We start from the raw sequence: 13,798 nt of genomic DNA, 5'->3' as shown, positions 1-13,798 counted from the left end.
AAACATGACTTAAATCCCTACACCCCACAGTCAAATCTGCTTTTTCCGCAAGTTTTGGTGACATATTTCTATAAAGTTATTCATAGTATTCTCTCATGATTTTTTTTATATCTCTACTACATCTACAGTTATGATCCCCTTTCCATTCCTAATACTGTTAATTTTTGCCTTAGTTTTTGCTTGATTAATCTTGCCAGAAGTTTGCTTCATTTATTGGTCTAAAAACCAGCTTTCAGTTTTGTTGATCTTCTTGTTTCTTTTATTTTTGTTTTGTTAATTTCTGTCCTTTTTCTCATCATTTTTCTTCTCATTAATTGGCTTTTACTCTGAGGCTCATATTCTAATCCCTGAAATTGAAAGTTTACCTAAGTAATTTCCAATCTTTTTTTCTAATAACATGCATTAAGGTCACAAACTAAAAATGTCCCACCATAAGGTAATTCCAAACATGAAATGATCTCCCTATTTTGCCAGTGAGACTATTTTCAAGTAATTATCATCTGATTATGTAAAATAATCTAAATTCCTCACACACCAGACATGAGCATCTATATCAAACTTCTGAATCACAGTAAATTTTCCAGATTACATAAAGTACTTTTTGAATCTATCACTAAAATTAACATTTTTATCCCAAGCCACAATTACCCATTTATAGAAAACATTAGTAGGACGTTATTTTTTCCTATTTGTATTGTTGGAATATATTTTAATATCCACAGTATAACTAGATGTGTTATTTTTAAGTGACTTAAAACCAGATCTCCTCTAGACTTCTTAGCCTCTTTTTTTCACTTAAATCACTTATCAGATGAGCTCCATGAGCTTTCCAAACTGACATGTAGTAAAGGCATTTCAGGTCAATGTGCCTTTCTTAAATAGTACTTCCATGCTCAAGAGAAAGAGAACATCTTGCAATGAGACAGTTCCTATGAAACAAATATAAATCTCCTTTTGGAGGGAATAATTTTGGGAAAAAATTCCTTATATTTAAAACTCCAAAAAAAAAAAAAACTCCACTATTTTTCTAAGTATCACTTTAGTGGCTTCCCACATAGGTTTTTATATATATTTTCATTACTGTTTAGCTCTAGGTGTTTCAGTTTCCAATTATGATTTCTACTCACTGCTAATAAGTTTTAAATTTTCAAATAGAATGGTCAGAGGCCTGGGGGCAGAGTGCTGTCTTTTTATTATTTATTTCTAAGTTTACTATATACTCTAGTCAAAGAATTCATTAAGATTTCCTTTATGTTTTGTGCTTGGTCAGTTTCATTTTTTTTTTTTTTTTGCGGTACACGGGCCTCTCCCTTTGCGGAGCACAGGCTCCGGACGTGCAGACTCAGCGGCCATGGCTCACGGGCCCAGCTGCTCCGCGGCATGTGGGATCTTCCCGGACCATGGCACGAACACGTGTCCCCTGCATCGGCAGGTGGACTCTCAACCACTGAGCCACCAGGGAAGCCCTCATTTCTTTTTGATTTTCCCAGCTATAAATGAAAATAATGTATGTTTTGCGTCTGATAAGTTAGATCAAGCCAGAGTAAGTATTTAATGTTTTGTTTATAGCCTCTCTACTCTCAAAGTTTAGTCTAGTTAATCAAATTGAGAAAAAATGTATTGAATTTTCCCAACTCAGATTGTGGATGTTAATTTCTTCTTATAAATTGCCAGTTTTTAATTTATATGCTTTTAGGCTATGTTATTGAGAAAAGGTTTAGAATTATTATATCTAATGAATATTTCCTTTTTTCATTAAGTAGTAATTTAATTGCATATAGAATTCTAAAGTAACTGTTACTCCTTCAGCATTTGGAAGGTATTAGTTTTCTTCTGGCATCTGTTACTGATGAGGAGAAGTCTGCTGGCAATTTAACTAATTTCTCTGAGGTAATATGCCTTTTCTCTCTGCTTTCCTTTAAGATTTTGTGTGTGTGTATGTGTGTGTGTGTTCTTCAGATTTGCTTTTATTTATCTTGTTCAAGATTTGGTAAGCGTCCTTATTCTGAAGACTCATGCTTTTCTTAAATTCTGGAAAATTATTAGCCATTGTCTCTCCCATTCAGCAATTCTTATTAGATACATACTGGATATCTTATTCTCCAATCCATGCCTACTCTTTCACATTTTCCCTCTATTTACCTCTCTTCAACATTCCTCCACTCACTAATTCTCTGCAGGTGTTCTTAATGGTTTACCTGTGCACTAGTTTAAATTTTCAGTGATTATATATTTTAATTTCTAGAAATTCACTTTTGGTCTTTCAAAAAAAACTTTAATGCTATACTATTTTATAATTTGTACTGAATCCTACTTTTACTCCTATTTTATAATTTGTATTGAATCCTCCTTTTACCCCTATAATGTTTATGTCACTATAAAATTTTCTATTTCCAGTTCATTATGACTTATTTCTTTATGGAGTTGGTAATTTTGGACAGAAATCTCATGTCTCTAACCCACTCACTCCCCAGTGTGGGATTCCTGCAAGCCCTGAGCTGTCTATGTCTCCCTATAGAGGTATTTCAGGTTTGCTCCTACAAGCGTACAGTACCAGGAATTTTAATTGTCCTAGATCAATTTTTACATTACCTTCTTGATTTAGCATTCCATTACCATATCAGGCCCCATGGCCACACCCTAGAGAAGTTAGCAGATACTCAAGAGAGCTTGCTCATGTACTGATCATTCTTGTTTGCTAAACCATTTGGCTGCTCTGCCCTTCCTGTGCCATCTCTCACTGGTAAGGAAGAACAAAGGGAAAAAGTGAACACTAACTGGATGCCAGACTATAAACTAAGTTACAGCACTCAAATTACAGAAAGAGTACTCATCAAACATAGGACCAGCTAGGCAGGTAAATAAGCATCATGTATGTCAGGTTTTGCAGAATTTCTTAAGTTTTGTATTACTCAAATACTGGAACTAAATAAAGGTAGAGTTTTTTCCTTTTCCTTTAAGAAATAATTTATCCTAGTTTTCTATATTAGAGTTACTTCTATATTAGAGTTACTTTCTATATTAGAGTTACTAATATAGAGTTTCTATATTAGAGTTACTTTCTATATTAGAGTTACTTTAGAGTTTTCTATATTAGAGTTCTATATTAGAGTTACTTTCTATATTAGAGTATATTAATATTACTCTATATTAGAGTTATATTAGAGTTACTTTCTATATTAGAGTTACTTTCTATATTAGAGTTACTATATTAGAGTTACTTATATAGAGTTTTCTATATTAGAGTTACTTTCTATATAGAGTTTTCTATATTAGAGTTACTTTCTATATTAGAGTTAGTTTTCTATATTAGAGTTACTTTTTTCCTTTTCCTTTAAGAAATAATTTATCCTAGTTTTCTATATTAGAGTTAATATTAGAGTTCTATATTAGAGTTAATAATTTATCCTAGTTTCTATATTAGAGTTACTTATACTCTATAGAAAAGGACCTTTCAAGCAAAATAATCCACATTAAAGTTTTAGGTTTAATATGAGTGCTCTGGTGAAAAGTACAAATATATCCCAGGCCAACATATACAAAACCAAGTTTATACACATTAAGCTTTTAAAATCTCCAACAAGACTAAATGATCTATATGAACTGTGGGGAAGTGAGGGGCCTAACAAAAAGCCTTTGCAAATAAGGATACGGTTGACTTCTAAAAGAAGCTTCTAAAAATGTGTATTTTCAGACCAGTGTTCTCTCCTAAATATACCACAAATAAATAAATATAAAACAAAGTAATCTGTACCAAGATGTTCTCAGCAGTACAAAGATATTATAACAGCCAATGATTAAAATCAAAATCACAATTAATGCTGAAATTATGTGATAACAAGGGGGACAAACTGTGTCAACATTTACATAAGGATAAGTGAAAAGTAAAAAAACAGGTACCCTTACAAAGGATATTTGGATATACAGAACTGAGCACTTAATACTAATCAGGGTCTTATTTTTGTTAAGTTACTAATTTTAAAAATCAGGTAAGAATTTTAAAAATATATTTCACTAAATTGTCTATATATCAGTTTATGCATAAGATCTCATGACATACATAAGAATTCTACCTTAAATTTTTTAGGATGAAGCTGTGTATAAATGTAGTTAAAACCTAAGTTTTTAGCCAATTTAGTGATTATTAAAAAATATTTATATCACGATAATATTATTTAACCTCAATAGTACATTTCTAGTCCTCCTTTGATTGTATTAGCATATTTTTTTCCTTAAAAATGGCATCTGTTAGTAGTAGAATGGACAATTTAATAAAATGTCACATGAAAAGCCAAGGTACCTAGATATATGTCCTGAGTTTGTACCTCTAACTGGTTCATCTTGAAAACTGTGTTTCGGTGCCTTCTTTTCTTCTCTAAAGAAATGACACCATATAATCACCTAAATCGCTGTATATCAAAGATGTATAATAAATATCAACTCTTCTCCCCTCTACCCTCATAATAAATAATTATTGAAACAAAATTTACTCCTTCCTCCCCACTCTTCCTAATTTTCTTAAAGTGGTCTTACCCTACCTCTTTTCCACACTGACTCCCACAGAACCAATGAAGCACAGTCACGGCAAGCAGTATTAAGAGATGCCACCAGCATATATATATTCCATTTCCAGAAAACGTATGAATACGTACTTAAACACAGTGCCACATTTCTCAGACGAAATATTCACATAAAACATTCTCTTTGTCCTTTAACTCTGAGGGTGACCCTTAAAACAGCCTCTTTTCTGCAGTACAATGGAAAAAACAGCCTCACGCTTAACACCTTGAGCTCTATTAGTCAGTGACACAACAACAGACTCTCCCCACCTGTCAGGTGGTAAAACAGGTGTTAAGTCTGTCCATACTGGGCCTACAGTGATGCTTCAATAATTTATACCAGGCTGCCTAATTGTACTCTTAAGAATTTCTTTTCCCCAAGCCTAACTGTACTTATTTTTCTGTCTTTTGAGACACCTTCTCTGAACATAACTGTGGTCTCTCTGCAGTCCTCTGCCAACTTCCTGTGGGTTTGGGAAGCAGGGTAACAAAGAGAAGTATAAACTGAACTAATAAGGTAATTCTGGCGGTCAAATTAACAAAATAATGGCATCTACAAAAAAAAGTTCTTAATCATTATTTTCCCCAACATGGGCCCCTCTGGTAAAGCCTATGAACCCTCTCCTAGAAAAGTATTTTTAAATGCACAAAATAAAATACACAATATTACATTAAAAAAAAAATCAATCATACTGAATTATAATATCAAAAATATAAAAAGCACAAATTTATAATACAGTAATATATATGCTTCTTTGTTAACCTTTAAATCACAATATCTACCAGTGTACCTAATAATTAAACTTTAAGTAATAATGAGTATTAAATGTCAATTTGAGATCTGCAATAACAGTTATTCATCATGAAAATACCTGCAATTTCTATTAGAAACAGTATCTGCTACTGCTGCCCACATTCGTAATGGAAGAAAACGTGTAAATAAAGATGCAATTTTTTCACTATGCAAGTTCACAGACCCAGTTTTAAAACCTCGAATATACAAAGAACTATGCTTATTAAATTTTTTAGCTCTGTTAAGTACTGAATTTAATAGCAATAATAATGTACTTTTACCTATATAATGCCATGTGGCTCCACAAGTGAAGCAGAGGACAAGAATTTTTAGTTCCATTTTGCAAAAAAGAAATAAGGCCAAAAGCAAGGATAAGGGTAGTAAATGGAATTATTTGTAGAATGCTCACTCTTCAGCCACTCTACCTACATTATCTAATCTTCCTAATAACTGCCATTCCTCCCTCTGCCCAAGATAAGTATCACAATCCCTTGTTCTTCTAATTAAGGAAATTAAGATTCAGATAAGTCACTTGCCCAAATAAGGCTAGTCAACAAAGTCAGAGGTCCTTCTAAATTCAAGTCCTGTGCTCTTTTGGCTATCCTACTCTGCCTTCCTCTGACATCATTTTAGACAAGCTCATTCCAATTACCAGAGCTTTTCAAGAAGTTAAAGCTCTATCCTCTGTTGTTTTCAGGTCAAAAAGACTACCTCTAAAGACTTGTTGTAAGTGCACATTAATACTGGTATAGTCACCTCTGTAAATTAATATCCTGTAAGGGTGACATGCAGTTCTAAATAAGGTATTAAGTGCTTGCTTTTGTAAGAACTGACTTTTGTTCAAGGAAATAAAATATTCAACTTTTTTTTTTTTTTTTTTTGCAGTACACGGGCCTCTCACTGTTGTGGCCTCTCCCGTTGCGGAGCACAGGCTCTGGACGCACAGGCTCAGCGGCCATGGCTCACGGGTCCAGCCTCTCCGCAGCATGTGGGATCTTCCCGGACCGGGCACGAACCTGTGTCCCCTGCATCCGCAGGGGGACTCTCAACCACTGCGCCACCAGGGAAGCCCATATTCAACATTTAAAAGCAATACACACGTTACTGGAAATGCAAAGCAAATTTCCAGCACTTAAAACAAATATAAGGCACAAAGCAAAGTTTTACACTGAATTTAAATTCTTTTCTAAATGAATTTTGTAAATTTAAAAGAAACACCATACCTGTATTGCTTCCTAGGAGGGTATAAAAACAATACATTACCATTTGCAAAAATTAAGTTTAAATGCTAAAAGGTAAGAAAACTAAATCCAGTCCAATTTCTTCATCTTACAGTTAAGGAAACATCAAAAATTCATATAAGAAATGATTAAAAATGGAAAAACAAAGATAGGTTCATGTAAGTCACCTAGGTAGAAGGAAAGAAGAAAAGTCTCAAACTGACCTGAGGAATTCTCACAATTCTATATATGTTTTGAAACACTAGATACTACAGTAGCTTATTTTCAAAACAGAATAAAGTTAATGTTTCTTAAATATCTTTAAAATTAGATATTTAACGATATTTCTTAAATATCTTTAAAATTAGATGTTTCTTAAATATCTTTAAAATTAGATATTTAAAGATATTTCTTAAATATCTTTAAAATTAGATATCTTTAAAATTAGACAGTATTTGCTCATGCAGTCAATAAGGCTATATGGCAGTTCTATCATTAAGTTTCTAACTTTCGAGATATTCAATCCCCCTTTTGAGAAATTGGAATGGTGTCTGGCTCACAGTAAGGCCTCAGATGTTTGTTGATTTTTTTGGTAAATTAAGTTCATATATAATACTCACTTGATTATTATCAAGGGTAATACTTTCCTCTCATCTTTTACATTGTAAAGTGAGCAAACTAGGAAGCAATAGGCTATAAGAGACGGCAACCGTGAACGTGGTAGGGGAAAAAAAAAAAAAAAACTCTCAATGAGGTCTCCCAAATACAGGCCTTTATCGCCTCTACCTAAGTCTCTTTCAATAATCTCATTTAATTTGACAAGCAGGGCTCCCCTGGTGGCGCGGTGGTTGAGAGTCCGCCTGCCAATGCAGCGGACACGGGTTCGCGGCCCCGTCTGTCCTGGAGGATCTCACATGCCGCGGAGCGGCTGGGCCCGTGGGCCATGGCCGCTGAGCCTGCGCGTCCGGAGCCTGTGCTCCGCAACGGGAGAGTCCACAGCAGTGAGAGGCCCGCGTACCGTAAAAAATAAAAATTAAAAAATTAAAAATAATAATTTGACAATCAAATTAAATTTAAAGGCCACCTAATTTGACACATTTAATAATATCTATAATTATCATGCTGCTTGATGATTAGATGTAAATAGTAAGCACTTTAGGTATACAGTCATCCCTTGGTATCCACAGGGGATTGGTTCCAGGACCCCTCTGCAGATACCAAAATCTAGGGATGCTCAAATCCCTTACACAAAATATATGTACATTTATATACATACATACATATATATAAATATAAAATATATTTGCATATAACCTACACACATCCTCTCATATACTTTAAATTATCTCTAGATTACTTACAATACCTAATACAATATAAATGCTATGTAAACAATCGTAAATACAATGTAAATGCTATGTAAATACTTGCCAGCATGTGGCAAATTCAAGTTTTACTTTTCAGAACTTTCTGGAATTTTTTTTCCAAATATTTTCAATCCAAGGTTGGCAGAACCCACAGATGTGGCGTGTCAACTGTATATACCAACTTTGCTTAATAACCAAACTAGGTTTTTATAGTCTCCTTAAGTCTAGATTCTAGAGACAGCTTAAATATCAAGAGCGCTCATGATGTCTAACAAAGTTTAGTCCATCCCACACACTCAATAAAAGTCAAAGGGTGATTAGATTCAATTAACCATGGCTGAGATTTCCTATGTCCCCATTCTCCCTTTTATTAATGGTCCCTCTATTATACTCGTACCCACATCATTCTGAGTACTAACAGGATTTTCAGTTACAATTTAATTTATCAAAAGGTTATTAGTTAATTTACAGAAACAACAAGAAGTTTTGGGTTTTTTTTGAAGTACAAAACAAGAAACACCCAGAATTCACATCACAGAAGACTATGCTTACAACACTGTTACACTGAATATGAACTCCAGTTTATACACACAAAGAGCACTTAAGCAAAAACAGTTTATGGTATACAAAATGGCACAAGTATATTCCCATTAGAGTGTGACGTTCTCATTATCTTACTGAACAAATGCAAAGAATATCTGGCATATGATTATAAATGTCTGAATGTATGAATAATACCTTAAAGCAGGGGTCAGCAAATATTTTCTGTAAAGGGCCAGGTTAAGTAAACGTTTTAGGTTTTGTGGCCCATACAGCCTCTGTTTCAACTACTCTGTTGTTGTAGCACAACAGCAATCATAGATAATATGTAAACCAATGAGCCATCATGTGTTCACATAAAACTTTGTTTACAAAAAAGGTAGTAGGCTGAATGTGGCCTTCAAACCAGTTTGCTGAACTCTTCTCCAAATGGTTAACAGTAAAGAGAATATCATTTTCAAATAAATCAACTTTACTAGAACCCAAAAGTTTCTTATTTCAAATGTATGTAAATTATGTAGAAAAGCAGAAAAGGAACCAGTGTTACTAGAGCATCCTATTCATATGCATAGCGTATTTACATATATAACTAGCCTCTATAAAATGTACTTTAGAATTCTTCTAAAAGGTAACTGATACTGAAATAGGAAAAAAATAACTTTGTGAATTTCCAAGAGTTTCTATACATACTGGTTATTCAAAGAAAAAAAAAAAAACCTATACAACTACTAACCTGAAAGAACCCCTCTCTTCCAGGAAGTTAAAGCTAGGATTCACCATTAAATGGAACAAAGAAACAAAGAACTGAATCATATGGACCATATTTCCTTTCCAAACAGTTCCCAGGTAAAAAGCTACATATATAATAGGGACATTTCACTACCCAAAATCATAAACCCTTTTTTAAAGGACACCACTTTTCAGTGTCAGTTATATACCATACCCTAGAAGAAAAAAAAAAAAGTGAATTCATCTTCAATCATTAATCAAGAAAATTTGCACATGTACATGAACACTTGAGATTACCAGAAATTCCATTTTTATTTCATTCAAATAATGAAAATCCAAGAAATACTAATTACTTAATGCTCAACACAGTAATAAACACCCTTTCAATGTTTGTTACAAAATAATCTTATTTTTAAAGACTTTAAAATTGCAAATAAGGGATATATATAAAGTATATGTTTACCCTTGCATAAATATTGGCATTTTCTATATACTACAAGGAATAGCTAATAGCAATTACCTCTGAAAAACAGAGACCCGGACTGGGAGAGGTGGTGGGGGGAGGGTTCTGGGAAGCTGGGGAGAACTTTTACTTTTTCCTTAACATCTTTCTGGGTTTTTTTAACTTTGTCATAAAATTTATTAGTTTTATAGTCTTTAAAAATGGTTTAAAATATGTTCATTATAAATTAATATTGAAAAATATACCAGGAACTAATATGAACAGTAAAGGCAGGATTCTTCTGAAAGAGGCTAGAAATTCTGGAACTCTCTGGGGTCAGACTGACCATTTCTATCACGCAACAGGTGAGGATATACTTGCTGCATAAGTTAGGGAAGTTCCCTGAAGGCCTTTTAACACCATGAGGTTTAAAATAACCTTGTAAAGCTGGAGTCTATAGCAACCCAATCCAGTTCCACTAAATCCAGTACCCCAAGGATAATATCAGGGTCGTGAGAAGTGCCCACTAGCTCCTGGTCTGCAGGAGGTCCAAGCCATCCAAGAAAGGGTGACTTCCTCAACTTCCCAGATTCACAGCAATAGCACGATATGATATTAACTCTACCCTATCAAGTATGTTCACCAACATGGCTACCTTCACAATCTTAATAGAACACATTTTTTTAGGCTTTGGTCTTTGAGAAATATTGGTTAAAATTTGCCATTTTTAAATTGTACAAGTTGAACTGAATCAAGTTAAAAATGGAAGAAAAAACAAGACTCCCATCATCATTCAAGATTTTAGGCTCCATTGTATTAGACTGTACACAGATTACATTAGAAGATTGAGAACTGAAATTAAGATAAAAGTACATAAAGACTTTCATTTCAACTGCCTGCCAAAGATAAAAATGAATAATAAAATCCAATTCTGCTCTTGGGAATAGTGAAGCAAAAAAAGAAGAAATAAGCCTTGTTCTCTCCCTGAGACTGAGTTTTAACAAAAGAGAGAAAGAACAGCAGAATCTGTCATTTCTCACCGCCACAGAAAAAAGGGTATCAGTTTAATTTCCAGTTAATACAAATGTCCAAAACAAAGGACAGACTAAACATACTTTCCCCACGCTGAAATTAATTACATTTAACTTCTGAGCCTCTCCTACATGCTCTGCCATGCTTGGGAATACAGGAGTGAACAAAACAATGTATAATCCACTAGGGCAAGAATTTAACATTCCTAAATGCCACAAATTTTGTCTCATTTAAATAAAACTGTAAAGAATTCCAATGCATGTCTATTCATTCCTCACTAATAATGTACTGTTTATTAAATCCCATCATATATTAAAAAAAGTGGTTTAGCAAAATAAACAAAGTCAGTGCAATCAACTTTACAGGATACCATTAACTTCAAAATGTTTTATTCAATACATTTTACCACATTTGAGGTAATTAGTCTCTGGAAGATAAAGCCCACTGGTTAAAGTAATGTAATACTGAAATTTTTTTTTTTTAAATGCAATCCTGAATATTAGTCTCTCTTCTTAAATCCATCGATAATAATGCTGTTATGGCAAATGGATTAAGCCATTATTTATCCAGCAAAATGAACGGGGCAATTGTTCATTCAGAGCTCCGTCCGAAATATAAAAGAGTATTTAGTGTTCTAAAAAATGTATGCTCCATAAACAATAGACTGCAATGTCTAAGTCCAAGTGCTCGTTTATCAAATAAATTCTTATTATCTTGGGTTTTTACATTTACATCATGCCCGTCTTAGTGCCACAGAACTCATTAAAATGTCTTCTACACAAATCTCAACTGTATTTTAAAATGTATCTTTGATGAAGTTGACTTTTAACCTATTTCCAGCCTCATTAATAACCACTCCTTAATGGTAAAGAACGCTAAATACATGTTGTGAATGGTTAAAGAACCATGCCACATCTGTATAAAAAGTGAAGTGCTCTATTTAAACTGCAATAATGCAGTGCCCCTCACCCCCGCTTTCAAAGTTAGCCCAGGAATTAAGTTTACAACCCTTTAAAGGAAGGGGGGACTGTAATGTCTTCAACTAGTCTACTGGGGTCTAAGATACTAAACTGGGCTGCCTCAAAGGCCGAAGAAAGTTATGGGGCTCGGAGGCCGCCTTCAGCAGTAGAAGCAGCAGGTAGAGCCGGGGCCAGAACTGCGGCCCTCGCCGCGCGGGTGCGGGTGGCTGAGGGCGGTTCGCGCCCCAAACCCCGTAATGCAACATCCCTTTGCCACCAGGGCGGAACACACGTTCTCTAGTAATTCAACACCCTTACTTTCAAACTGGAGGCCGGGGAAAAGAAGTTGTAAAAAATTCCTTCCCTACATGGCAAAACGTAATTTTTCCTAGGCTTAAATCTGTATTCTCAAACTGCCTAGAAGGGACGAGCCAGGCCGAGCCCGGGGCCGCACCAGATCGGCGGGAACCCGACCGAGCTCGAGGCGGAGGGGGTCCGGGGCGGACGCTGAAGGCGGACCCACGCCCGAAGGGAGGAGAAGCGCTCACCGGCGTGTTCAGGCCGCAGCCACGACTCGGGCAGAGCCTCGCGGCTCCCGCGGCCCCGGATGCGGCCTGGCCAGCCGGGCTGTTAGGGCAGCGACACCGCGGCCCTCGCGGCGCGGCCGCCGGACAGCACTGGGCCCCGAAACTTCTCGCCGCCACCTCAGCGTCTCCGGCGAAGCCCGGGAACGGGAGTGGGGGAAGGTAGGGCGCCGGCGGCTTACCCCGAGAGTGGGCGGCTCCTTCCCGCCCTGCGTGTGGCCGGGGCGCTGCGCGGCGGCGCCGGGTGTCGCGGCTGCGGCAAGAAGGTAGAGGCGGTGGAGGGAGCGATGGGCCGCGAGAGACGAGAGGCGCCGCCGCCACCGCAGACAGCTCCGCAATATGGCTGCCTGGCGGCTCCTCGGGGGAAAGGCGGGGCTGCCCCACGCCCCCCGCCTCCCCCTGCCGGCCGGCCGGCCTCGCGCTGCGTCCCGAGCAGCAACGCCGCAGTCGCCGCCGCCGCCGCCGCAGCCGCCAGACCTCCCACGCCCCGCCCCCGCCCCTCCTAGCCCCGCGGGCTCGCGGCCGCCAGCCGCGCGGAGCGTCGCCTGGGGTCCCCGTCCCGGGCGGGGACGCGCGAGGGCGGGGCTGCGGCTCCAGAGCCCCGAGGGAAAGAGGGAGAGCGCGGGGGTGGGGGACTCCTTCCGGGGAGGACTGGGCTTGAGCTAAGCCCGATGCTCAGGGAAGAAGAGCCGCCCAACCCGGAGCTGGGAGTGGGCCCGCCGCCTCCCCTCGATGGGCGGAAACTTGAAACTCCCGCTGGTGCCAGAAAACTCACCGAGGGCGTTTCTATCGCCCCCAAGGAGGAGTTCTTCCCCGAGGGAATCCAGAACCGAGTCGAGCGTGTTACTTGGCTGTTCAGCTTGAAAATCCTGGACCTGGAGAGAGAAAAAGACCTGCCTTAGAGGAATTTATGCATGCAATAAAGAACTTTACATTATTTTTGCAGAATTTACCCAACTAGAAAAACTTGCTTTTTCAGGGGCAATTTTTAAACCGCCACCGAAACCTCAATGGATATGGCCCCAATCAAGAGTGCACATTTTTATCCAGGCAAGGATATTTGATAAATTTTTATTATCTCTGGCATTCTTCTGCAGTTGGAAGAAGTCGGTTAAAAGGAAAATGTTGGAAGTGGGACCCCAAAGAGCAGCCAAACCTAAATTATCCTAGACTTTGTGAAAGTTAGGCATTTGATCATGGTGTGACTCTAGCCCACTGACTTTAGTGGTCGGGACTAGATAGACTTCTGGTTCTGTCATCTACTTCCAAGCCCCTGTTATTTTCTGCTGGGATTCAAAGAGCAAAACTTGCTCTGAGTATAGAAACAGGAAGTGCACAAAATCAGATTCGCCGAGCTTGCTCTGTTTGCAGTGCTTTATATACTTTTTATTAATAAACTTTAGATTCAAATAAAACCTCACGAGTGTATTTAACTTCTATAGAACAAATAATTCATATACTTCCTGCCTTAGCATTTGCCTTCCCTGAGACAATAGCTTTTCCAGGAACTCTCTCCCCTGATTACTTTCACTAAATTTACTCTTTAGTGAGTTTCCACCATTGCCCTTTGAGA

At 37.4% G+C, this 13,798-nt stretch overlaps 1 protein-coding gene across 4 annotated transcripts in view; it reads right to left on the bottom strand.

The window, feature by feature from the left end:
- The window catches only part of RDX (radixin), a 102,836-nt gene extending 90,145 nt beyond the window's left edge, over nt 1-12,691 (bottom strand). For 2 of the 4 annotated variants that reach the window (XM_019941927.3, XM_073808232.1), the window contains exon 1: nt 12,408-12,691. The gene's annotated coding sequence lies outside the window, so the exon portion shown is untranslated. Of the gene's footprint in view, nt 1-12,189; nt 12,310-12,407 lie in introns of those variants that run through there. The other 2 variants (XM_019941926.3, XM_073808231.1) reach the window with 2 other exon arrangements.
- Between the last annotated feature and the right edge of the window lie 1,107 nt (nt 12,692-13,798).

This window comes from Tursiops truncatus, chromosome 8 (genome assembly GCF_011762595.2).
Source record: "Tursiops truncatus isolate mTurTru1 chromosome 8, mTurTru1.mat.Y, whole genome shotgun sequence".
In the NCBI taxonomy this organism is placed as follows: domain Eukaryota; kingdom Metazoa; phylum Chordata; class Mammalia; order Artiodactyla; family Delphinidae; genus Tursiops; species Tursiops truncatus.
This window is presented reverse-complemented; position numbering and strand designations above follow the sequence as displayed.